This window comes from Cherax quadricarinatus, chromosome 11 (assembly GCF_038502225.1).
Source record: "Cherax quadricarinatus isolate ZL_2023a chromosome 11, ASM3850222v1, whole genome shotgun sequence".
NCBI lineage: Eukaryota > Metazoa > Arthropoda > Malacostraca > Decapoda > Parastacidae > Cherax > Cherax quadricarinatus.
The window spans coordinates 21871813-21895689 of record NC_091302.1 but is presented as its reverse complement, the minus strand read 5'-3'; positions in this window follow the sequence as shown (position 1 = coordinate 21895689).

Below are 23877 nucleotides of genomic sequence, written 5' to 3'. Positions count from 1 at the left end.
GGGATAAGTCCACTCTATAGTTGGCAAATTACTAGAATCAATTATAGCTGATATTATTAGAAGTCACCTTGAAGAGCATAACTTGATAAATGAATCTCAGCATGGATTCACGAGAGGTCGTTCCTGCCTGACAAACTTACTGACGTTCTTCAATAGAACATTTGAGGCAGTAGACAGTGATAAAGAATATGATATTGTTTATTTGGATTTTAGTAAAGCCTTCGATAGAGTACCTCACAAGAGACTTTTAAGAAAAGTGGCAGCTCATGGTATAGGAGGTAAAGTTCTAGCATGGATTGAACATTAAAATCTAGCATGGATAGAGGCATGGCTTACCAATAGAAAGCAGAGAGTTTCCATTAATGAGTTCAAATCAGAATGGGGCTTAGTTACTAGTGGCGTTCCGCAAGGATCAGTTTTAGGCCCTCTCTTGTTCATAATTTACATTAATGACCTTGATGAAGAGATTACGAGTGACATGAGCAAGTTTGCTGATGATACAAAGATAGGCCGTATGATTCATTCTGAGGAGGAGAGCAATGAACTGCAGGAGGATTTAGACAAATTAATGTCTTGGTCTGAAAAATGACAGATGAACTTCAATGTGGATAAGTGTAAGGTACTGGTCCTTGGTAATGAAAATAACCCTCGAAGCTATAAACTAGGTGAAGTAGAGCTTCATCATACAGAGTGTGAAAAGGACTCGGGAGTCATGGTAAGCAGAAACCTAAAGCCAAGACAGCAGTGCCTTAGTGTGCGCAACAAGGCAAACAGATTACTTGGATTTATCTCAAGAAGTATAAGTAACAGAAGCCCAAAAGTTATTTTACAGCTCTATACATCACTGGTGATGCCTCATTTAGATTATGCTGTTCAGTTTTGGTCTCCTTACTACAGGATGGATATAGACTCATTAGAGAACATACAGAGAAGAATGACTAAAATGATTTACTGTGTAAGGAATCTCCCGTATGAAAGACTTAAAGCCTTAAATCTTCACTCTCTGGAGAGACGTAGAATGAGAGGAGATATCCGCGATGAATGGTTTTGAAAACCGACAAGTTGAAGAATTGAGACACTTATGCAACACATGGGAATCTTTATTGAAGAAACGTTTCGCCACACAGTGGCTTCATCAGTCCAATACAAAGTTTTATTTTTACTTTGTATTGGACTGATGAAGCCACTGTGTGGCGAAACGTTTCTTCAATAAAGATTCCCATGTGTTGCATAAGTGTCTCAATTCTTCAACTTGTCGGTTTTCAAAACCATTCATCGCATCTGTCAGACACTGCAACATCATGGAATCTTGGTACAAAGACTTCAACACTTGCCCAACCTTTGGACGACGACCTACTTACACTAGTGGCACGTCCCACTAAGATCCCGCCTCCTCCTGCTTCAACTCATCTCACCGCAGTATATAAGCCACCTCTCTGGCCCTATGCTGCACTTACTACAAGAGTGATGGACTGAACACATCGAATCCAGGTTGAGGGACTGATTACCTCATACTTCTACTCTCCTAACCCATTTTTACTTTGTATTGGACTGATGAAGCCACTGTGTGGCGAAACGTTTCTTCAATGAGGAGATATCATTGAGGTGTATAAGTGGATAACGGGCATAAACAAAGGAGATATTAATAAGGTATTGAGGGTGTCGAACCAGCTAAGAACCAGAAATAATGGATTTAAGTTGGATAAATTTAGATTTAGAAAGGACATAGGTAAGTACTGGTTTTCTAACAGAGTTGTGGATGCGTGGAACAATCTTCACAGTGGGGTGATAGAGGCTAGGACCTTGGGTAGCTTTAAGAAGAGATTGGACAAATATATGAGTGGGAGGGGCTGGGTTTGATTATTGTCATTGGGTACGGGAGTTAATTCTTGGGTAGCTTTGGGTAGAGGTCGTTTTGATAAGGACCTGCCCTGTATGGGCCAGTAGGCCTTCTGCAGTGTTCCTCCATTTTTATGTTCTTATAATAATAATAATAATAATAATAATAATAATAATAATAATAATAATAATATCAGTATTTCTACAAGTATATGTACATGGTATTCAGACCGTAGTTGTTATCAAAGAAAAGCAGAGCATTTCTCGCAAATTAGGTCAATTTAGTCCCAAGTACCATTTTATACTGATGGGTGAACATAGACAACAGGTCTGGGAGGACCTATTGTCTATGCTTACCCAGGTCCGTTAGGTAAGACACATATGCAACAGTTAGACAACTTTATTCCGAAACGTTTCGCCTACACAGTAGGCTTCTTCAGTCGAATACAGAAAGTAGGCAGGAACAGTAGAGATGTGAAGACGATGTAATCAGTCCATCACCCTTAAAGTCGTAGAATTTGAGGTTGTCAGTCCCTCGGCCTGGAGAAGTTCAGTTCCATAGTCAGGAACTATCTCAGATAGTTCCTGACTATGGAACTGAACTTCTCCAGGCCGAGGGACTGACAACCTCAAATTCTACGACTTTAAGGGTGATGGACTGATTACATCGTCTTCACATCTCTACTGTTCCTGCCTACTTTCTGTATTCGACTGAAGAAGCCTACTGTGTAGGCGAAGCGTTTCGGAATAAAGTTGTCTAACTGTTGCATATGTGTCTTACCTAACAACCTGTCGGTATTGTATACCATTTTGATGTTTACCCAGGTCCGCTGAGGGTCCGGGAATCGAACCTGAACCCTCAGCATGTGAAGCGAGAGCTTTTGCCACCAGGATACGGCCACCTTGGTCGTTCTGCATACAAGTTGGTAACAGTCGTTATTAGAAATCCATTATTTGTTCGCCGCCCCTGTTTACTCCGTCCCTTTTCTCTTCGTCTTCCATCTTGGCTTCTCTTCAGTTGCCCCTTTATATGCTCATCCTGAATCTTTCTTCTTCTCCCTCTAGAAGTTCCGGCAATTGTAGTCTGTTCTCCACTGCCGTGCCTGAAAGCTCGAATACCTACAGTTGCTTGTCGATCCCATTTTGCTTACCACTTCTCGTCTCATTCTCATGCAATTGTAGTTTTCACTGATGGTTCTAAATCCTCTGACAGTGTTGAGTTGGTTTAGAAAGACACGTAAGCAAACACTATAACATATTTATTAGAAAACGTTTCGGTCCTGGGACCGAGGATCAAGGTCCCAGGACCGAAACGTTTTCTAATAAATATGTTATAGTGTTTGCTTACGTGTCTTTCTAAACCAACTTGTCGGTATTTATTACCAAGGTTTATACCAGTGTTGGGTTTGCAGCAGTGTTCCCGGACAGTGTTGTGCAAGATCATATAAACTCAATATTTTCTCAGAAGAACTTTATGCAGTTCTCATAGCTATTATACGTTTAGCGTCCAGGCCTTCCTCAACATCCGTGGTAGTTTTAAACTCCTCTTGTGCTTTGAAAACTATCAAATATTTTAATTCTCCTCATCCCCTAGTTTGTTTACAACTTTGGTTGCGCTGCATTCTTAGCAAAAGCAAAGATATCTTTTTCTGCTAGATTCCTAGTCATGTGGATGTCCAGTCAACGAGCAGGCACACTCTGAACGTGACCTTCAGGGGTATTTCATTTTAAGAATAATTTGCTGTAATCCCAAGCTTCCTTCGCAACCGTCAGCAACAACGTTAGTCTGAGTTGATTCATATTATATTCTATCAAGCAATGTTAAGGATTCTTCTCTTCTTCTCATCGATGTCCTCAAGTGACTCAGGAGACCTGAGTCACCTAAATCTAATTTTACCCTTAGGTAACCATGAGTATGACTTTACCCCTATGTAACCCTGAGTGACTTCTTCACCCCAAGACAACCCCGACAGTTAATATTTAATAATTTAATAATCTTTATTTCTGCAAGTATATATACAAGGTATACAGACCATAGCTGACATCAGTGACATACTACTATATAGAAAGCTGCTTGCTATGCTGAGCATTTCGGGCAAATTAGGTCAATTTTGTCCAAGGATGCAACCCACACCAGTAGACTAACACCCAGGTACCCATTTTACTGATGGGAAACATAGACAACCGGTGTACAGAAACACGCCCAATTTTTCTACCCTCGCCGGGAATCGATCCCGGATTCTCGCCGTGTGAAGCGAGAGCTTTAGCCACCAGGCCAACGGGGCACATTACCGGTAAAAATTGGTGGAAGAACTGATGTTAGTACAAGAGCTGTAGGCAGTGGGGAGACAGAAAACAATGCACCAGAACAGAATGCAGCCACAAAAATGTAGCAAACAGAAAATCAATGAATGCAAATTCTATGCCTTGGGTATATGCAGGCATGGTATATCTGGAACAACAGGAGGGACGTGCATTTCTGAGCATCCCAGAAAATGCCACACCCGCATAGCAACAGGAGAATGCAACTCTTCATCTTCTTGTAATTTATTTCACCAGGAAAAGTGTCACTCGTCAGTTCATGAAAGACAATGCTACAACATATATTGTCAGGCACACCATTCAAAGGAGACCAGATGATACAAATCACCTAGACCATTGGAAACGAAAGAGGGGAGCCCAAACCAATCTACAGATGGAAGCTTTTTAGTGTCAGGAAAAAAAAACTGGCAAGAAATGACAGAACTATACCTACTGAAAACACCTCTGTAGTAGAGAGGCAGTCATTGGCATTCACTCTAAACCAACAGATTTTAATGCCTGCAAACAAAGCCCCCTTACATTCCATCAATATGATGACATTTATCTTTGTAAACATACAGGGTCTAAATCCATAAACAAACAACAAAATACCTTTCATCGAGGGACTGCTCACAGAGTCAAACACAATGTTTGCAGCTTCCACAGAGACCCACATAAAGGATCATTTTGACAACAGAATATGGATCCCAGGTTATGACCTATTCAGATGCGACAGATCAAACAGACAACAAGGAAGGAAGATTGGCCTATACATCACAGAGTCGTTCATTTGCTCAGAACAACTAAACACCTCAAATCATGTAATTGAAATTTTGGCAGTAAAGACTGAAAACCAAAACCTTGTCATTGTGGGGGTATACAAGCCTCTGGGTGGAACTTCCCAGCAATTCCAGGAACAGCTTTTGATAATTGGCCACTGTCTAAAAAATCTCCCAACTCTTGCCCCAAACATCTTGCTACTGGAAATTTAAAATTAAGACACCTAAATTGGCGGAATGTGGCAAATAATGTTCTAGCAGAGATCAGGAGGCAGCTCAGATGAAAATTCACACACACACGAGCTAGTAATGCAACAAAGTCATCTTAAACCAGCAAATAATTGAGCCAACAAACTATTTAATACACTGGATCTCAGTGATCTTCACTAACAGTGATGATCTGATATGGAAAACAGTGGAACATCGGTTGTCGAACGAACTAGTTGTCGAGCAAATCGGTTCTCGAACAAGTAATTCGGTCCTGGTTTTCATACTTGGTCTTGGTTGTCTACAGACAACGCTCAGATCACGTGATCACCAGAGTCCACAGCATGGGTCTCAGTCAGTTTAGTGACTAACGCGTGTTCTGTAAACATCTTGAGCTCTTGCTGTGCATTTTGTGAAGGTAATGAAACCAAAAGTACGAAATTTGAATAAAAACTTACGGAATTACGCTCTCGCAAAGTTAGCGATCTCGGCGGTATTTACGCATCGGTGATTTCGCCCACTTTTGAGCCAATTTCATTATTCCAGTCGACCAAACTCATAGCAATTTCGCTAAATTCCTTTTATTCTGTCTACTGAGTACAAGAAGCTGCCCATTTACCTATTTCAACTACCTAATAAACTGATCTGAAATTATTAGTTTAGCCAATTTCACACAAAATTCAAAAGCCAATTTCAAAATAGGGTCGAGAATAAACAATGCAGACATTTCTGGAACTAAATTAGCATTTTGTCAGTTCAGTAGTCACGTCTCCAGGCCCCTCTTATATAACACTTGCTATTCATTTTGAATTATTTTTGACTCAAAAAATAGAAGATTTACTGTTATTCAGACTACTGCATAATTGTAATACTTGTATAAATAACATTAGCGCATTCTTAAATGTATTGGACACATGACATGATTTGTTTACATTTGAACATCGGCAAAAATCGAACATTTCCGCTACATTGAGCTCACTTTCAAGCTAGTTTTAGCCAATAAACCATTCAAAATTATCACCATTTCTGTAACGTATCGTCCATTCTATCGAATGAAACGAAGAAAACGAGAATATAACTATAAATACCATACGAAAATGCATCCCGAAGTCACTGTTTGAAACCAAAAACTTGGTTGCAGGATTTTTTTTAGTACTGTGCACACCAACCATGCAGACCCTTTCTCTCACATGTAGGCCTAGCAACTTCCTCCTGCAAGATTTGAAGCCGCTTAAATTTTGTCATTGGGTCTTCTCTGACAAGTAAGAGGCAGTTAAATTTCCATTTATTGTAAAGTATTTCATTTTTACAGTTTCTGTGAGCTGTATAATTTTATACATTGTTTTATGTAGTACTTAGTACATTATTATTAATAAACTATTATACCCTCATTTTTGGTCAAGAAAGAATTAATTCTACTTACATTACTTGTTATGAAAAAAAATGGTTTGGCTGTCTGCCATTTTTGTTGTAGAACCGACATCTAGAACGAATTAAGTTTAACAACCAATGTTCCACTGTTTAACCGTATCAAAGACAATACATCAGATCACAACATAAGAGGTACAGACATGTATGCACAGGGATCCTGACCATCAAAATGTGAAATATTATGAGGGTTTCTTCACCAAATTCAACTTCAGTAACATATACATTGGGAATAAGTCAACAATGTCCTTTGAAACAAGCTGGGAATTTATCCTAAACAGAGAACCGAACTTTTGCCTAGAAAGAATTAACTCTGGCACTTGTGGTGTGCTAAAGGCAAATTCTTTAATTACAAAAAAATGAAAGAGATGTAAACTAGAAAGAGGGAGGCGGTCCCTATAGAGGCAAAGGTGAAGAATCACAAATCTGCTGAGAGAGACCAGTATATCTGAAATACGAAGGGAGGCACTGGTCAGAGAAATTGCAAATATCAAACTTAAGCTTAAGGAATCTTACAGGAGACAGAAATATCAGGAAGATTGCAGTGTCTAATAGATGTGATGAATGGTTTCAACTTGTCGGTTTTCAAAACCATTCATCTCATCTGTCAGACACTGCAACATCATGGGATCTTGGTAACAAACACTTCTTCAACACTTATCCAACCTTAGGACGAAGACCTACTTCGACTAGTGGATGGTACCACTATGACCCCGCCTCCTCCTGCTTCGCCTCACCTGACTACAGTATATAAGCCACGTCTACGGCCCTATGCTGTACATTCTACAAGATTGATGGACTGAACACATCGACTCCAGGCTGAGGGACTGATTACCTCAAACTTCTCTCCTTACAAATTTCTGATTTGTATTGGACTGATGAAGCCACTGTGTGGCTAAAGGTTTATTCAATAAAGATTCCCATATGTTGCATAAGTGTCTCAAATCTTCAACTTGTCGGTTTTAAAAATAATTCATCACACACAATGTCAGTATACAATGTCAGTATATAATGACAGTATACAGTGTCAGTATGCAGTGGCATTATACAACGTCAGTATACAGTGTCAGTATACAATGTCAGTATACAATGTCAGTATACAGTGTCAGTATGCAATGTCAGTATACAGTGTCAGTATGCAATGTCAGTATACAGTGTCAGTATGCAATGTCAGTATACAGTGTCAGTATGCAATGTCAGTATACAATGTCAGTATCCACTGTCAGTACACAATGTCAGTATACAGTGTCAGTATGCAATGTCAGTATACAATGTCAGTATCCACTGTCAGTACACAATGTCAGTATACAGTGTCAGTATGCAATGTCAGTATACACTGCATAAGCGAGTGTTCAGGGTTGTGCAAGCGAGTGTTCATGGTTGTGTAAGCGAGAGTTCATGGTTGTGTAAGCGAGAGTTCATGGTTGTGCAAGCGAGTGTTCATAGCTGTGTAAGCGAGAGTTCATGGTTGTGTAAGCGAGTGTTCATAGCTGTGTAAGCGAGAGTTCATGGTTGTGTAAGCGAGTGTTCATGGTTGAATAAGCGAGTGTTCATGGTTGTGTAAGCGACAGTTAATGGTTGTGTAAGCGAGTGTTCATGGTTGTGTAAGCGAGAGTTCATGGTTGTGTAAGCGAGTGTTCATGGTTGTGTAAGCGAGAGTTCATGGTTGTGTAAGCGAGAGTTCATGGTTGTGTAAGCGAGTGTTCATGGTTGTGCAAGCGAGAGTTCATAGCTGTGTAAGCGAGAGTTCATGGTTGTGCAAGCGAGTGTTCATGGTTGTGTAAGCGAGAGTTCATGGTTGTATAAGCGAGTGTTCATGGTTGTGTAAGCGACAGTTAATGGTTGTGTAAGCGAGTGTTCATGGTTGTGTAAGCGAGTGTTCATGGTTGAGTAAGTGAGTGTTCATGGTTGAGTAAACGAGTGTTCATGGTTGTGTGAGCCAGTGTTCATGGTTGTGTAAGAGAGTGTTCATGGTTTTGTAAGCGAGTGTTCATGGTTGTGCAAGCGAGAGTTCACGGTTGTGTAAGAGAGTGTTCATGGTTGAGTAAACGAGTGTTCATGGTTGTGTAAGCGAGTGTTCATGGTTGTGTAAGAGAGTGTTCATGGTTGTGTAAGCGACTGTTCATCGTTGTGTAAGCGAGAGTTCATGGTTGTGTAAGCGAGTATTCATCGTTGTGTAAGCGAGTGTTCATGGTTGAGTAAGTGAGTGTTCATGGTTGAGTAAACGAGTGTTCATGGTTGTGTAAGCGAGTGTTCATTTTTGTGTAAGCGAGTGTTCATGGTTGTGTAAGCAAGTGTTCCTGGTTGTGTACGTGAGTGTTCATCGTTGTGTAAGCGAGTGTTCAAGGCTATGTAAGCGAGTGTTCATGGTTGTGTAAATGAGTGTTCATGGTTGCGTGAGTGTTCATGGTTGTGTAAGAGAGTGTTCATGGTTGTGTAAGTGAGTGTTCATGGTTGTGTAAGTGAGTGTTCATGGTTGTGTAAGTTAGTGCTCATGGTTGTGTAAGTGAGTGTTCATGGATGTGCAAAAGTGTTCACAGTTGTGTAAGCGAGTGTTCTTGGTTGTGTAAGCGAGTGTTCATGGTTGAGTAAGTGAGTGTTCATGGTTGAGTAAACGAGTGTTCATGGTTGTGTAAACGAGTGTTCATGGTTTTGTAAGCGAGTGTTCATGATTGTGTAAGAGAGTGTTAATGGTTGTGTAAGCGAGTGTTCATGGTTGTGCAAAAGTGTTCACAGTTGTGTAAGCGAGTGTTCTTGGTTGCGTAGGCGAGTGCTCATGGTTGTGTAAGAGAGTGTTCATGGTTGTGGAAGCGAGTGTTCATGGTTGTGTAAGCGACAGTTAACGGTTGTGTAAGCGAATGTTCATGGTTGTGTAAGCGAGTGTTCATGGTTGAGTAAGTGAGTGTTCATGGTTGAGTAAACGAGTGTTCATGGTTGTGTAAACGAGTGTTCATGGTTTTGTAAGCGAGTGTTCATGATTGTGTAAGAGAGTGTTAATGGTTGTGTAAGCGAGTGTTCATGGTTGTGTAAGCAAGTGTACAAGGTTGTGCACGTGAGTGTTCATGGTTGTGTAAGCGAGTGTTCATGGTTGTGTAAGTTAGTGCTCATGGTTGTGTAAGTGAGTGTTCATGGATGTGTAAAAGTGTTCACAGTTGTGTAAGCGAGTGTTCTTGGTTGCGTAAGCGAGTGGTCATGGTTGTGTAAGCAAGTGTTCATGGTTGTGGAAGCGAGTGTTCATGATTGTGTAAGCGACAGTTAACGGTTGTGTAAGCGAGTGTTCATGGTTGTGTAAGCGAGTGTTCATGGTTGAGTAAGTGAGTGTTCATGGTTGAGTAAACGAGTGTTCATGGATGTGTAAACGAGTGTTCATGGTTTTGTAAGCGAGTGTTCATGATTGTGTAAGAGAGTGTTAATGGTTGTGTAAGCGAGTGTTCATGGTTGTGTAAGCGAGTGTTCATGGTTGAGAAAACGAGTGTTAATGGTTGTGTAAACGAGTGTTCATGGTTGTGTAAGCAAGTGTACAAGGTTGTGCACGTGAGTGTTCATGGTTGTGTAAGCGAGTGTTCAAGGTTGTGTAAGCAAGTGTTCATGGTTGTGTAAATGAGTGTTCATGGTTGTGTAAGCGAGTGTTCATGGTTGAGGGTTCATGGTTGAGAAAACGAGTGTTAATGGTTGTGTAAGCGTGTGTTCATGGTTGTGTAAGCAAGTGTACAAGGTTGTGCACGTGAGTGTTCATGGTTGTGTAAGCGAGTGTTCAAGGTTGTGTAAGCTAGTGTTCATGGTTGTGTAAATGAGTGTTCATGGTTGTGTGAGTGTTCATGGTTGTGTAAGAGAGTGTTCATAATTGTGTAAGTGAGTGTTCATGGTAGTGTAAGTTAGTGTTCATGGTTGCATAAGCGAGTGTTCATGGTTGTGTAAGCGAGTGTTAAGGTTGTGTGAGCGTTCATGGTTGTGTAAGCGAGTGTTCATGGCTGTGTAGGCGAGTGTTCATGGTTGTGTAAGTGAGTGTTCATGGTTGTGTAAGCGAGTATTCATGGATGTGTTAGCGAGTGTTCATGGTTGTGTAAGCGAGAGTTCATGGTTGTGTAAGTGAGGGTTCATGTTTGTGGAAGTGTCCATGGTTGTGTAAGTGTCCATGGTTGTGTAAGTGAGTGTTCATAGTTGTGTAAGCGAGTGTTCATGGTTGTGTGAATGTTTATGGTTGTGTAAGTGAATGTTCATGGTTGTGTGAGTCTTCATGGTTGTGTAAGTGAATGTTCTTTTTTGTGTAAGCGAGTGTTCATGGTTGTGTGAGGGTTCATGGTTGTGTAAGTGTCCATGGCTGTGTAAGTGAGTGTTCATGGTTGTGTAAACGAGTGTTCATGGTTGTGTAAGTGAGAGTTCATGGTTGTGTAACTTAGGGTTCATGGTTGCGTAAGTGTACATGGTTGTGTGAGTGTTCATTGTTATGTAAACGAGTGTTCATGGTTGTGTAAGCGAGAGTTCATGGTTGTGTAAGCGAGTGTTCATGGTTGTGTAAGCGAGTGTTCATGGTTGTGTAAGCGACAGTTAATGGTTGTGTAAGCGACTGTTCATGGTTGTATAAGCGAGTGTTCATAGTTGTGTAAGCGAATGTTCATGGTTGTGTACGTGAGGGATCATGGTTGTGTAAGCGAGTGTTCATGGTCGTGTGAGTGTTCATGGATGTGTAAGCGAGGGTTCATGGCTGTGTAAGCGAGAGTTCATGGTTGTGTAAGTGAGGATTCATGGCTGTGTAAGTGTCTATGGTTGTTTAAGTGTACATGGTTGTGTAAGTGAGTACTCATGGTTGTGTAAGGGAGTGTTCATTTTTGTGTAAGCGAGTGTTCATGGTTGAGTGAGTGTTCATTGTTGAGTAAGTGAATATTCATGGTTGTGTAAGTGAGTATTCATGGTTGTGTAAGTGAGGGTTCATGGTTGTGTAAACGAGTGTTCATGGTTGTGTAAGCGAGTGCTCATGGCTGTGTAAGCGAGTGTTCATTGTTGTGTAAGCGAGAGTTCATGGTTGTGTAAGCAAGTTTTCATGGTTGTGTAAGCGAGTGTTCATGGTTGTGTAAGCGAGTGTTCATGGTTGTGTAAGCGACAGTTAATGGTTGTTTAAGCGAGTGTTCATAGTTGTATAAGCGAATGTTCATAATTGTGTAAGCGAGGGTTCATGCTTGTTTAAGCGAGTGTTCATGGTTATGTAAGCGAGTGTTTATGATTGTGTAAAAGAGTGTTAATGATTGTGTAAACGAGTGTTCATGGTTGTGTAAGCGAGTGTTCATGGTTGAGTGAGTGTTCATGGTTGTGTAAGCGAGTGTTCATGGCTGTGTGAGTGTTCATGGTTGTGTAAGTGAATGTTCATGGTTGTGTGAGTGTTCATGGTTGTGTAAGTGAATGTTCATGGTTGTGTAAGAGAGTGTTCATGGTTGTGCAAGCGAGTGTTCGTGGCTGTGTGAGTGTTCATAGTTGTGTAAGTGAGGGGTCATGGTTGTGTAAGTGTCCATGGTTGTGTGAGTGTTCACGGTTGTGTAAACTAGTGTTCATGGGTGTGTAAGCGATAGTTCATGGTTGTGTAAGCGAGTGTTCATGGTTGTGTAAGCGAGTGTTCATGGTTGCGTAAGCGAGTGTTCATGGATGTGTAAGCGGCACTTAAAGGTTGTGTAAGCGAGTGTTCATGGTTGTATAAGCGAGTGTTCATGGTTGTGTAAGCGAGAGTTCATGGTTGAGTAAGCGAGTGTTCATGGTTGTTTAAGCGAGTGTTCATGGTTGTGTAAGAGAGAGTTCATGGTTGTGTAAGCGATTGTTCATGGTATTGTAAGCGAGTGTTCATGGTTGTGTAAGCGAGTGTTAATGGTTGTGTAAGCGACAGTTAATGGTTGTGTAAGCGAGTGTTCATGGTTGTGTAAGCGAGTGTTCATGGTTGAGTGAGTGTTGATGGTTGTGTAAGCGAATGTTCATGATTAAGTGAGTGTTCATTGTTGAGTAAACGAGTGTTCATGGTTGAGTGAGTGTTCATGGTTGTGTAAGCGAGTGTTCGTGGTTGTGTAAGCAAGTGTACATGATTGTGTACGTGAGTGTTCATGGTTGTGTAGGCGAGTGTTCAAGGTTGTGTAAGCGAGTGTTCATTGTTGTGTAAGTGAGTGTTCATGGTTGTGTGAGTGGTCATGGTTGTGTAAGAAAGTGTTCATGGTTGTGTAAGTGAGTGTTAATGGTTGTGTGAGTGTTCATGGTTGTGTAAGTTAGTGTTCATGGTTGTGTAAGTGAGTGTTCATGGTTGTGTAGACGAGTGTTCACAGATGTGCAAGCGAGTGTTCATGGTTGCGTAAGCGAGTGTTCATGGTTGTGTAAGTGAATGTTCATGGTTGTGTAAGCGAGTGTTCATGGTTGTGTAAGCGAGTGTTCATGGATGTGTAATCGAGTGTTCAAGGTTGTTTAAGTGAGGTTTCATGGCTGTGTAAGCGAGTGTTCATGGTTGTGCAAGCGAGTGTTCATGGATGTGTAAGCGAGTTTTCATAGTTGTGTAACCGAGAGTTCAAGGTTGTGTAAGTGAGGTTTCATGCATGTGTAAGTGTTCATGGTTGTGTAAGCGAGTGTTCATTGTTGTGTAAGCGAGTGTTCATACTTATGTGAGTGTTCATGGTTGTGTAAGTGAATGTTCATGGTTGTGTAAGTTTGTGTTCATGGTTGTGTAAGTGAGGGTTCATGGCTGTGTAAGCGAGTGTTCATGGTTGTGTAAGCGAGAGTTCCTGGTTGTGTAAGTGAGGGGTTCATGGTTGTGTAAGTGTCCATGGTTGTGTAAGTGAGTGCTCATGGTTGTGTACATGAGTTTTCATAGTATTGTAAGCGAGTGTTCATGGTTGTGTAAGTGAGGGTTCATGGTTCTGTATGTCAGTTTTTAAGGTTGTGTACGTGAGTGTTAATGGTTGTGTAGGTGAGTGTTCATAGTTATGTAAACGAGTGTTCGTGGTTGTGCAAGCGAGTTTTCATTTTTGAGTGAGTCTTCATTGTTTTGTGAGTGTTCATGGTTGTGTGAGCGAGTGTTCATGGGTGTGTAAGCGAGTGTTCATGGTTGTTTAAGCGAGTGTTCCTGGTTGTGTAAGCGAGTGTTCATGGTTGTGTGAGTGTTCATTGTTGTGTAAGCGAGTGTTCATGCTTGTGTAAGCGAGTGTTCATGGTTGTGTGAATGTTCATGGTTATGTAAGCGAGTGTTCTTGGTTGTGTAAGCGAGTGTTCATGGTTGTGTGAATGTTCATGGTTATGTAAGCGAGTGTTCTTGGTTGTGTAAGCGAGTGTTCATGATTATGTAAGTGAGTGTTCATGGTTGTGTGACTGTTGATGGTTGTGTAAGCGAGTGTTCATGGTTATGTAAGTGAGTGTTCATGGTTATGTGAGTGTTCATGGTTGTGTAAGCGAGTGTTCATGGTTGTGTAAGCGAGAGTTCATGATTATGTAAGTGAGTGTTCATGGTTGTGTGACTGTTGATGGTTGTGTAAGCGAGTGTTCATGGTTATGTAAGCGAGTGTTCTTGGTTGTGTAAGCGAGTGTTCATGATTATGTGAGTGTTCATGGTTGTATGAGTGTTCATGGTTGTGTAAGCGAGCGTTCATGGTTATGTAAGTGAGTGTTCATGGTTGTATGAGTGTTCATGGTTGTGTAAGCTAGCGTTCATGGTTATGTAAGTGAGTGTTCATGGTTATGTAAGTGAGTGTTCATGGTTGTGTGAATGTTCATGGTTATGTAAGCGAGTGTTCGTGGTTGTGTAAGCGAGTGTTCATGATTATGTAAGTGAGTGTTCATGGTTTTGTGTGTTCATTTTTGTGTAAGCGAGTGTTCATGATTATGTAAGTGAGTGTTCATGGTTGTGTGAATGTTCATGGTTGTGTGAATGTTCATGGTTATGTAAGCGAGTGTTCTTGGTTGTGTAAGCGAGTGTTCATGGTTGTGTGAATGTTCATGGTTATGTAAGCGAGTGTTCTTGGTTGTGTAAGCGAGTGTTCATGATTATGTAAGTGAGTGTTCATGGTTGTGTGACTGTTGATGGTTGTGTAAGCGAGTGTTCATGGTTATGTAAGTGAGTGTTCATGGTTATGTGAGTGTTCATGGTTGTGTAAGCGAGTGTTCATGGTTGTGTAAGCGAGAGTTCATGGTTATATAAGTGAGTGTTCATGGTTGTGTAAGCGAGTGTTCATGGTTATGTAAGTGAGTGTTCATGGTTATGTGAGTGTTCATGGTTGTGTAAGCGAGTGTTCATGGTTATGTAAGTGAGTGTTCATGGTTATGTGAGTGTTCATGGTTGTGTAAGCGAGTGTTCATGGTTATGTAAGTGAGTGTTCATGGTTATGTGAGTGTTCATGGTTGTGTAAGCGAGTGTTCATGGTTGTGTAAGCGAGAGTTCATGGTTATATAAGTGAGTGTTCATGGTTGTGTAAGCGAGTGTTGATGGTTGTGTAAGCGATAGTTCATGGTTATATAGGTGAGTGTTCATGGTTGTGTAAGCGAGAGTTCATGGTTATATAAGTGAGTGTTCATGGTCGTGTAAACGAGTGTTCATGGTTGTGTAAGCGAGAGTTCATGGTTATATAAGTGAGTGTTCATGGTCGTGTAAACGAGTGTTCATGGTGGAAGCGCCTCTTCCTTGGTCTGTTTCACATTGTCTCTGTACTCTTGTATCTCTTGTATGTATATATTCATTTCATAAATTTCCTGGTAATTGTCTTCAGACATAATTAGTTTAACCTAAATTCACTTGTACTTAGACTAATAATGTCCCCTATTACCTGTAAACATTTCTAACATGCTAAGGTGACATACTTATCACGCTAACACTTATTCATTGTAAAATGAAACAGGATTTTTTCCTTAACATTGTCTTAGCAAACTCAGAGTCTAGATAGTAAAATGAAACTATGGAATCTAACTGTAACAATTATTATCAGACTCCTATCGAAACTCCATGTTATAATTTCTCTAATTGCTATTTTCGCCAGACAACAGTTCATAGTTTGAATATTATAATACTAGCTTCAACACGAGTCTAGAGAAGTCACAACATCATGACGTCTCGTTTTTTTTTTTTTTTTTTTTGTTAATGAATTTCTTATAGAATAACAGCTTTGTATGAAAAAATTTGTCGCATCCCAGAACACATTTCAGCATAATCCAGACTCTAAATCTGGATTATGCTGAAAGCGTAAGTTACTAAAACGTAAGTTAATTACCTACTTACAAAGAATAAGTCCAGGTCTGGATTTACCTGGATACCTGGAGAGAGTTCCGGGGGTCAACGCCCCCGCGGCCCAGTCTGTGACCAGGCCTCCTTAGGTCAGTGTCCCAGGATGCGACCCACACCAGTCGACTAACACCCAGGTACACATTTTACTGATGGGGAACATAGACAACAGGTGGAAAGAAACACGTCCAATGTTTCTACTCTGGCTGGGAATCGAACCCAGGCCCTCACCGTGTGAAGCGAGAGCGTTAACCACCAGGCCACCACACTAATGAAACAAGACTAATGAAACACAGTTTTAAACATGTCTAAAACGTGAAATTTCCACAACAATATAAAAGTATACATACCCAGAAAGCCCCACGTCCACACCACACAGTGTACTTAAGCACCTCTCACAGATTAAGTACCAAAAGACGAATATTGTATGAAATGTGTTCCTGGGTGTATGTTTTCTTGACACAGAAATAGCTTAGTGTATCAACCTGTCTGACAGCAGAATGGTTAGTGTTGACGTGAGAGTGGTGGAGGGTAGTGACTTGTGAGGACACCCCTCCTGTCAGAGTGGTGGAGGGTAGTGGCTTGTGAGGACACCCCTCCTGTCAGAGTGGTGGAGGGTAGTGACTTGTGAGGACACCCCTCCTGTCAGAGTGGTGGAGGGTAGTGGCTTGTGAGGACACCCCTCCTGTCAGAGTGGTGGAGGGTAGTGACTTGTGAGGACACCCCTCCTGTCATAGTGGTGGAGGGTAGTGACTTGTGAGGACACCCCTCCTGTGAGAGTGGAGGAGGGTAGTGACTTGTGAGAACACCTCTCCTGTGAGAGGGGTGAAGGGTAGTGACTTACGAGGACACCCCTCCTGTGAGAGTGGTGGAGTGTAGTGACTTACGAGGACACCCCTCCTGTCAGAGTGGCGGAGTGTAATGACTTGTGAGGACACCCCTCCTGTGAGAGTGGTGGAGTGTAGTGACTTGTGAGGACACCCCTCCTGTCAGAGTGGTGGAGGGTAATGACTTGTAAGGACATCCTTTCTGTGAGAGTGGTGGAGTGTAGTGACCTGTGAGGACACCCCTCCTGTAAGAGTGGTGGAGGGTAGTGACCTGCGAGGACACCCCTACTGTGAGAGTGGTGGAGGGTAGAGAGCTGTGAGGACACCCCTCCTGTAAGAGTGGTGTAGTGTAGTGATCTGCGATGACACCCCTCCTGTAAGAGTGGTGGAGTGTAGTGACCTGCGATGACACCCCTCCTGTATGAGTGGTGAGGGTAGTGACCTGTGAGGACACCCCTCCGGTAAGAGTGGTGGAAGGTAGTGACCTGCGAGGACACCCCTACTGTGAGAGTGGTGGAGGGTAGAGACCTGTGAGGACACCCCTCCTGTAAGAGTGGTGGAGGGTAGTGACCTGCGATGACACCCCTCCTGTAAGAGTGGTGGAGTGTAGTGACCTGCGATGACACCCCTACTGTAAGAGTGGTGGAGGGTAATGACCTGTGAGGACACCCCTCATGTCATAGTGGTGGAGGGTAGTGACTTGTTAGGACACCCCTACTGTAAGAGTGGTGGAGTGTAGTGACATGTGAGGACACCCCTACTGTAAGAGTGGTGGAGTGTAGTGACATGTGAGGACACCCCTACTGTAAGAGTGGTGGAGTGTAGTGACATGTGAGGACACCCCTACTGTAAGAGTGGTGGAGTGTAGTGACATGTGAGGACACCCCTACTGTAAGAGTGGTGGAGTGTAGTGACATGTGAGGACACCCCTACTGTAAGAGTGGTGGAGTGTAGTGACCTGTGAGGACACCCCTACTGTAAGAGTGGTGGAGTGTAGTGACCTGTGAGGACACCCCTACTGTAAGAGTGGTGGAGTGTAGTGACCTGTGAGGACACCCCTACTGTAAGAGTGGTGGAGTGTAGTGACCTGTGAGGACACCCCTACTGTAAGAGTGGTGGAGTGTAGTGACCTGTGAGGACACCCCCTACTGTAAGAGTGGTGGAGTGTAGTGACATGTGAGGACACCCCTACTGTAAGAGTGGTGGAGTGTAGTGACCTGTGAGGAAACCCCTACTGTAAGAGTGGTGGAGTGTAGTGACCTGTGATGACACCCCTACTGTAAGAGTGGTGGAGTGTAGTGACATGTGAGGACACCCCTACTGTAAGAGTGGTGGAGTGTAGTGACATGTGAGGACACCCCTACTGTAAGAGTGGTGGAGTGTAGTGACATGTGAGGACACCCCTACTGTAAGAGTGGTGGAGTGTAGTGACATGTGAGGACACCCCTACTGTAAGAGTGGTGGAGTGTAGTGACATGTGAGGACACCCCTACTGTAAGAGTGGTGGAGTGTAGTGACATGTGAGGACACCCCTACTGTAAGAGTGGTGGAGTGTAGTGACCTGTGAGGACACCCCTACTGTAAGAGTGGTGGAGTGTAGTGACCTGTGAGGACACCCCTACTGTAAGAGTGGTGGAGTGTAGTGACCTGTGAGGACAACCCTACTGTAAGAGTGGTGGAGTGTAGTGACCTGTGAGGACACCCCTACTGTAAGAGTGGTGGAGTGTAGTGACCTGTGAGGACACCCCTACTGTAAGAGTGGTGGAGTGTAGTGACCTGTGAGGACACCCCTACTGTAAGAGTGGTGGAGTGTAGTGACATGTGAGGACACCCCTACTGTAAGAGTGGTGGAGTGTAGTGACCTGTGAGGACACCCCTACTGTAAGAGTGGTGGAGTGTAGTGACCTGTGAGGACACCCCTACTGTAAGAGTGGTGGAGTGTAGTGACATGTGAGGACACCCCTACTGTAAGAGTGGTGGAGTGTAGTGACCTGTGAGGACACCCCTACTGTAAGAGTGGTGGAGTGTAGTGACCTGTGAGGACACCCCTACTGTAAGAGTGGTGGAGTGTAGTGACTTGTGAGGACACCCCTACTGTAAGAGTGGTGGAGTGTAGTGACCTGTGAGGACACCCCTACTGTAAGAGTGGTGGAGTGTAGTGACCTGTGAGGACACCCCTCCTGTAAGAGTGGTGGAGTGTAGTGACTTGTGAGGACACCCCTACTGTAAGAGTGGTGGAGTGTAGTGACCTGTGAGGACACCTCTACTGTAAGAGTGGTGGAGTGTAGTGACCTGTGAGGACACCCCTACTGTAAGAGTGGTGGAGTGTAGTGACCTGTGAGGACACCCCTACTGTAAGAGTGGTGGAGTGTAGTGACCTGTAAGGACACCCCTACTGTAAGAGTGGTGGAGTGTAGTGACATGTGAGGACACCCCTACTGTAAGAGTGGTGGAGTGTAGTGACCTGTGAGGACACCCCTACTGTAAGAGTGGTGGAGTGTAGTGACCTGTGAGGACACCCCTACTGTAAGAGTGGTGGAGTGTAGTGACATGTGAGGACACCCCTACTGTAAGAGTGGTGGAGTGTAGTGACCTGTGAGGACACCCCTACTGTAAAAGTGGTGGAGTGTAGTGACCTGTGAGGACACCCCTACTGTAAGAGTGGTGGAGTGTAGTGACTTGTGAGGACACCCCTACTGTAAGAGTGGTGGAGTGTAGTGACCTGTGAGGACACCCCTACTGTAAGAGTGGTGTAGTGTAGTGACCTGTGAGGACACCCCTACTGTAAGAGTGGTGGAGTGTAGTGACTTGTGAGGTCACCCCTACTGTAAGAGTGGTGGAGTGTAGTGACCTGTGAGGACACCCCTACTGTAAGAGTGGTGGAGTGTAGTGACTTGTGAGGACACCCCTACTGTAAGAGTGGTGGAGTGTAGTGACCTGTGAGGTCACCCCTACTGTAAGAGTGGTGGAGTGTAGTGACCTGTGAGGACACCCCTACTGTAAGAGTGGTGGAGTGTAGTGACTTGTGAGGACACCCCTACTGTAAGAGTGGTGGAGTGTAGTGACCTGTGAGGACACCTCTACTGTTAGAGTGGTGGAGTGTAGTGACCTGTGAGGACACCCCTACTGTAAGAGTGGTGGAGTGTAGTGACCTGTGAGGACACCCCTACTGTAAGTGTGGTGGAGTGTAGTGACCTGTAAGGACACCCCTACTGTAAGAGTGGTGGAGTGTAGTGACATGTGAGGACACCCCTACTGTAAGAGTGGTGGAGTGTAGTGACCTGTGAGGACACCCCTACTGTAAGAGTGGTGGAGTGTAGTGACCTGTGAGGACACCCCTACTGTAAGAGTGGTGGAGTGTAGTGACATGTGAGGACACCCCTACTGTAAGAGTGGTGGAGTGTAGTGACCTGTGAGGACACCCCTACTGTAAGAGTGGTGGAGTGTAGTGACCTGTGAGGACACCCCTACTGTAAGAGTGGTGGAGTGTAGTGACTTGTGAGGACACCCGTACTGTAAGAGTGGTGGAGTGTAGTGACCTGTGAGGACACCCCTACTGTAAGAGTGGTGGAGTGTAGTGACCTGTGAGGACACCCCTACTGTAAGAGAGGTGGAGTGTAGTGACTTGTGAGGACACCCCTACTGTAAGAGTGGTGGAGTGTAGTGACCTGTGAGGACACCCCTACTGTAAGAGTGGTGGAGTGTAGTGACTTGTGAAGACACCCCTACTGTAAGAGTGGTGGAGTGTAGTGACCTGTGGGGACACCCCTACTGTAAGAGTGGTGGAGTGTAGTGACCTGTGAGGACATCCCTCCTCTCTCCCCCCACACTTACTGAGAAGTATTTAATATAGTTGAGGTGGTCAGGTACGTAAGTAATTTACTCAACATACGAACATAATAAACCTGACGCATATATTTAATTATTAACACTTTCTATACCATTATTATTTATGATACTTGAAAAGATGTTTATTTATGTAAACACGTGTTTTTAATATTTCTTCCATAACACACCCATAAACTCGAAAACATTATATATAATGGTTTCAGAAAACTTACTTTATAAACTAGATAATATACGTTTTCGACATTTGACATTTATTTTGTATTTTGAAACATAAAATATTATTTAATTATCTATATTCATATTATTAATATTTTTTTTAATCTACAAATATATGGACATTCCCTCTTCTTCTCTCTCTGTCTCTGCCTCTGTCTGTCTGTCTGTCTGTCTCTGTCTCTGTCTCTGTCTCTGTCTCTGTCTCTCTCTCTCTCTTTCACTCTCTCTCTCTCTCTCTCTCTGTCTCTCTCTCTCTCTCTCTCCCTCTCTCTCCACTTACTATTAATCTGTAGGTCAGCAAACTGGTGTAGTGAGTACAAGCAACTGCAACATAGCTACAGTAGATCCTTCAGTGTTTGGGGCCACATGCGACCCCAACAAAGCAGTAACTATGATTACCATGACCAATAAGATAGACAGCATAACCTGCTGCCCTGTTAATTCTTGGTGATGAGCTGGTGTATGAGGCATGTACAACATACTGTAGTATGATACTATAGTACATCACACTATAGTACATCATACTATAGTGTGATGGTGCGTTGAAACCTTCTACAACATACTGTAGTGTGATGGTGTGCTGAAACCTTCTACAACATATTATAGTGTGACGGTGTGTTGAAACCTTCTACAACATGTAGTATGATGGTGGGCTGAAACCTTCTACAACATACTGTAGTGTGATGGTGTGCTAAGACTTTCTGGAACATACAGCAGAGTGATGGTGTGTCCTGAACTTTGAAACATTAAGCTGTGTGACAATGTGTCTAGTCATAACATCATCAGTGTTTGGTGTGTCTAATCATTACATTATTAGTGTCTAGTGTGTCCAATCATTGCATTATTAGTGTCTGGTGTGCCCAATCATTACATTATTAGTGTCTGATGTGCCCAATCATTACATTAGAGTCTGGTGTGTCCGTTCATTATATTATTAGTGTCCGGTATAACTGGAGTTTACCTGGAGAGCGTTTCGGGGGTGAAAGTCCCCTCGGATCGGTCTGAGACTAGGCCTCATGGTGGATCAAGGTCTTATCAAGCAGGCTGTTACTGCTGGCCGCAGCAAACTGACGTATGAATCACAGCCCGGTTGGTCAGGTACTGACCTTAGGTACCTGTCCAGTACCGTCTTGAAGACAGCCAGGGGTCTATTGGTAAAGCCCTTATGTATGCTGGGAGGCAGTTGAACAATTTTGGGCCCCCAGACACTTGAAACAGCGAACCATTTCGTTGGGTGCACTCTGCCCGAACAGAGTAATCTGCGGTGCCTGCAGCCAGTGCCACACTACAGAGGAATGCATCACCAAGCTGAAAAATGCATCGCCACCCACTCCACAATGCCCGAACTGCAGGCAGACACACCATGCCAGGAATCCTCGATGCCCCGAGAGGCTCGCCAGAATTCAAGGAGCCTTGAAGACGCCAACAACTCGGCAGCAGATTACGGCAGATCATCACTCTCAGCAGACGATGGGTGCAGAGAACCCTGCCATACTGCAGACTTTTCATCAGGTCACTCTTACTGAATGCCCAATAATTCTCAACCCTCGAAGCTTCAACCAGGCGTCATGGACAGGAGCCTCCTGCCCCTCTACCTCAACGAAGAAACAAAAACAAAAGGAACAAGAGGCGTCAACAGGGAACATCTGGTCAACGCGATCAGCAGACGGCACTACACGAGCCCCCACCGGTAATAACACGACAACACAGGCACTCCTTGCCCAGCACAGTCACTTTGCAGGCTCCCCTGGCACCTCACCAGCAGATGCCGGCTACCCAACCTGGTATACAGCAACAGACATCGGTGCACACCATAAAGAAATCCAACCCTCAGTAGCCCCTAAAGACCACAGCCCAGACAATATCCATTGCTTCGAAACCAATGCCAACGCAGGCCCTCACCATGGAAGATCTCGTAGCACTCACCAAGGCGTTCACGGATAATATTTGCAACACAATCAACTCCACGGAACAACAGAGCGTATTTCGGCAGATGGTCAGTACGCTCTTGAGAGTGTGCTTACTGACCGAAAAGGAGACGGTGGACGCCATGAATTTGCAGGTTCTCAGAGCGAGCAGGGCTCAGTCCCCAGCTCAGGAAACAAAAGCGATGGAATAACTTCCGTACCAAATCACACCCTGCAAATCCTACAATGTTCCATTGTAGAACCTTGAGGCAAGGTCCTACAAGGTTCTACAGCACCTCCTGCTGGAGGCAGTAATTCGGGATCGGGTTGACATCGTCTTGCTACAAGAAACTCTGTCCCAGCTATGTGCCCAAGACTCCTCGGTTTTACTGGGTATTTTCGTCGCATGGATGCGAGCGTTCACTGCAGAGGCACAGCTGTATTCGTATCAGATGCAATACCTCACGAGGTTATAGTCAGCCCTGTGGACTGTGGGGAGGATGTTGAGGTACAGGCCATCCTTGCACACATACCTGAGGCGCCCATTACCTTCTATAACATTTACAAGAACCCAAGACACACCCTCGGCATTGCAGAGCTCCTCTCACTAGCACGCACTGAGTGTATTATTGTGGGTGGAGATTTCAACGAACATCACCCAATGCTGCACTCTCAGCAACCAATGCTGCTGGCAGACACATAGCAATGCTCCTACACGATATTCCATAGGTAAAGTTGCTAAACAATGGAGACCCCAGACACCTGTTGGGCGGCTGCCTCGACCTTACCTTCGGGACAAGACAACTCGTAGCGGGAGCCACATGGGAAACTCATCCTAACCATGTCAGTGACCATTTTGCAGTGATCACCACCTTCAACATCAACAGGCCCCCCACAGTTGTGGTGCCTCCCAGATGGGACGTAAAGAGGGCCAACTGGAAGGAGTTCCAGGATTATCTTCATGGCTGGTGGTCCACATACACTCTATCCGAAGTCCGTGACACGGCTGAACAGGAGCAAATCACTGTTCTCATCCAGGAAGCAGAGTGCGCCATTCCAAAGAAGTCCGCAGGACGCACTCACGAAAGAGACTGGTGGTTCTACAACGACGAGGTGCGGGAGCAGAACCACCGCATCAACTCTTTCAGGAAGTTACACAGGCGTAACCCTAGAGCAGAGAACAGGAATACTTTGAGAGCCATTGTGCAGCCCGCAGAGTCTCTCTCTCAGAGTAAAAACTGAGAAATGGCTGAGTGGTGCTCAACATTCGGGCATCACACCACCTTATCTGA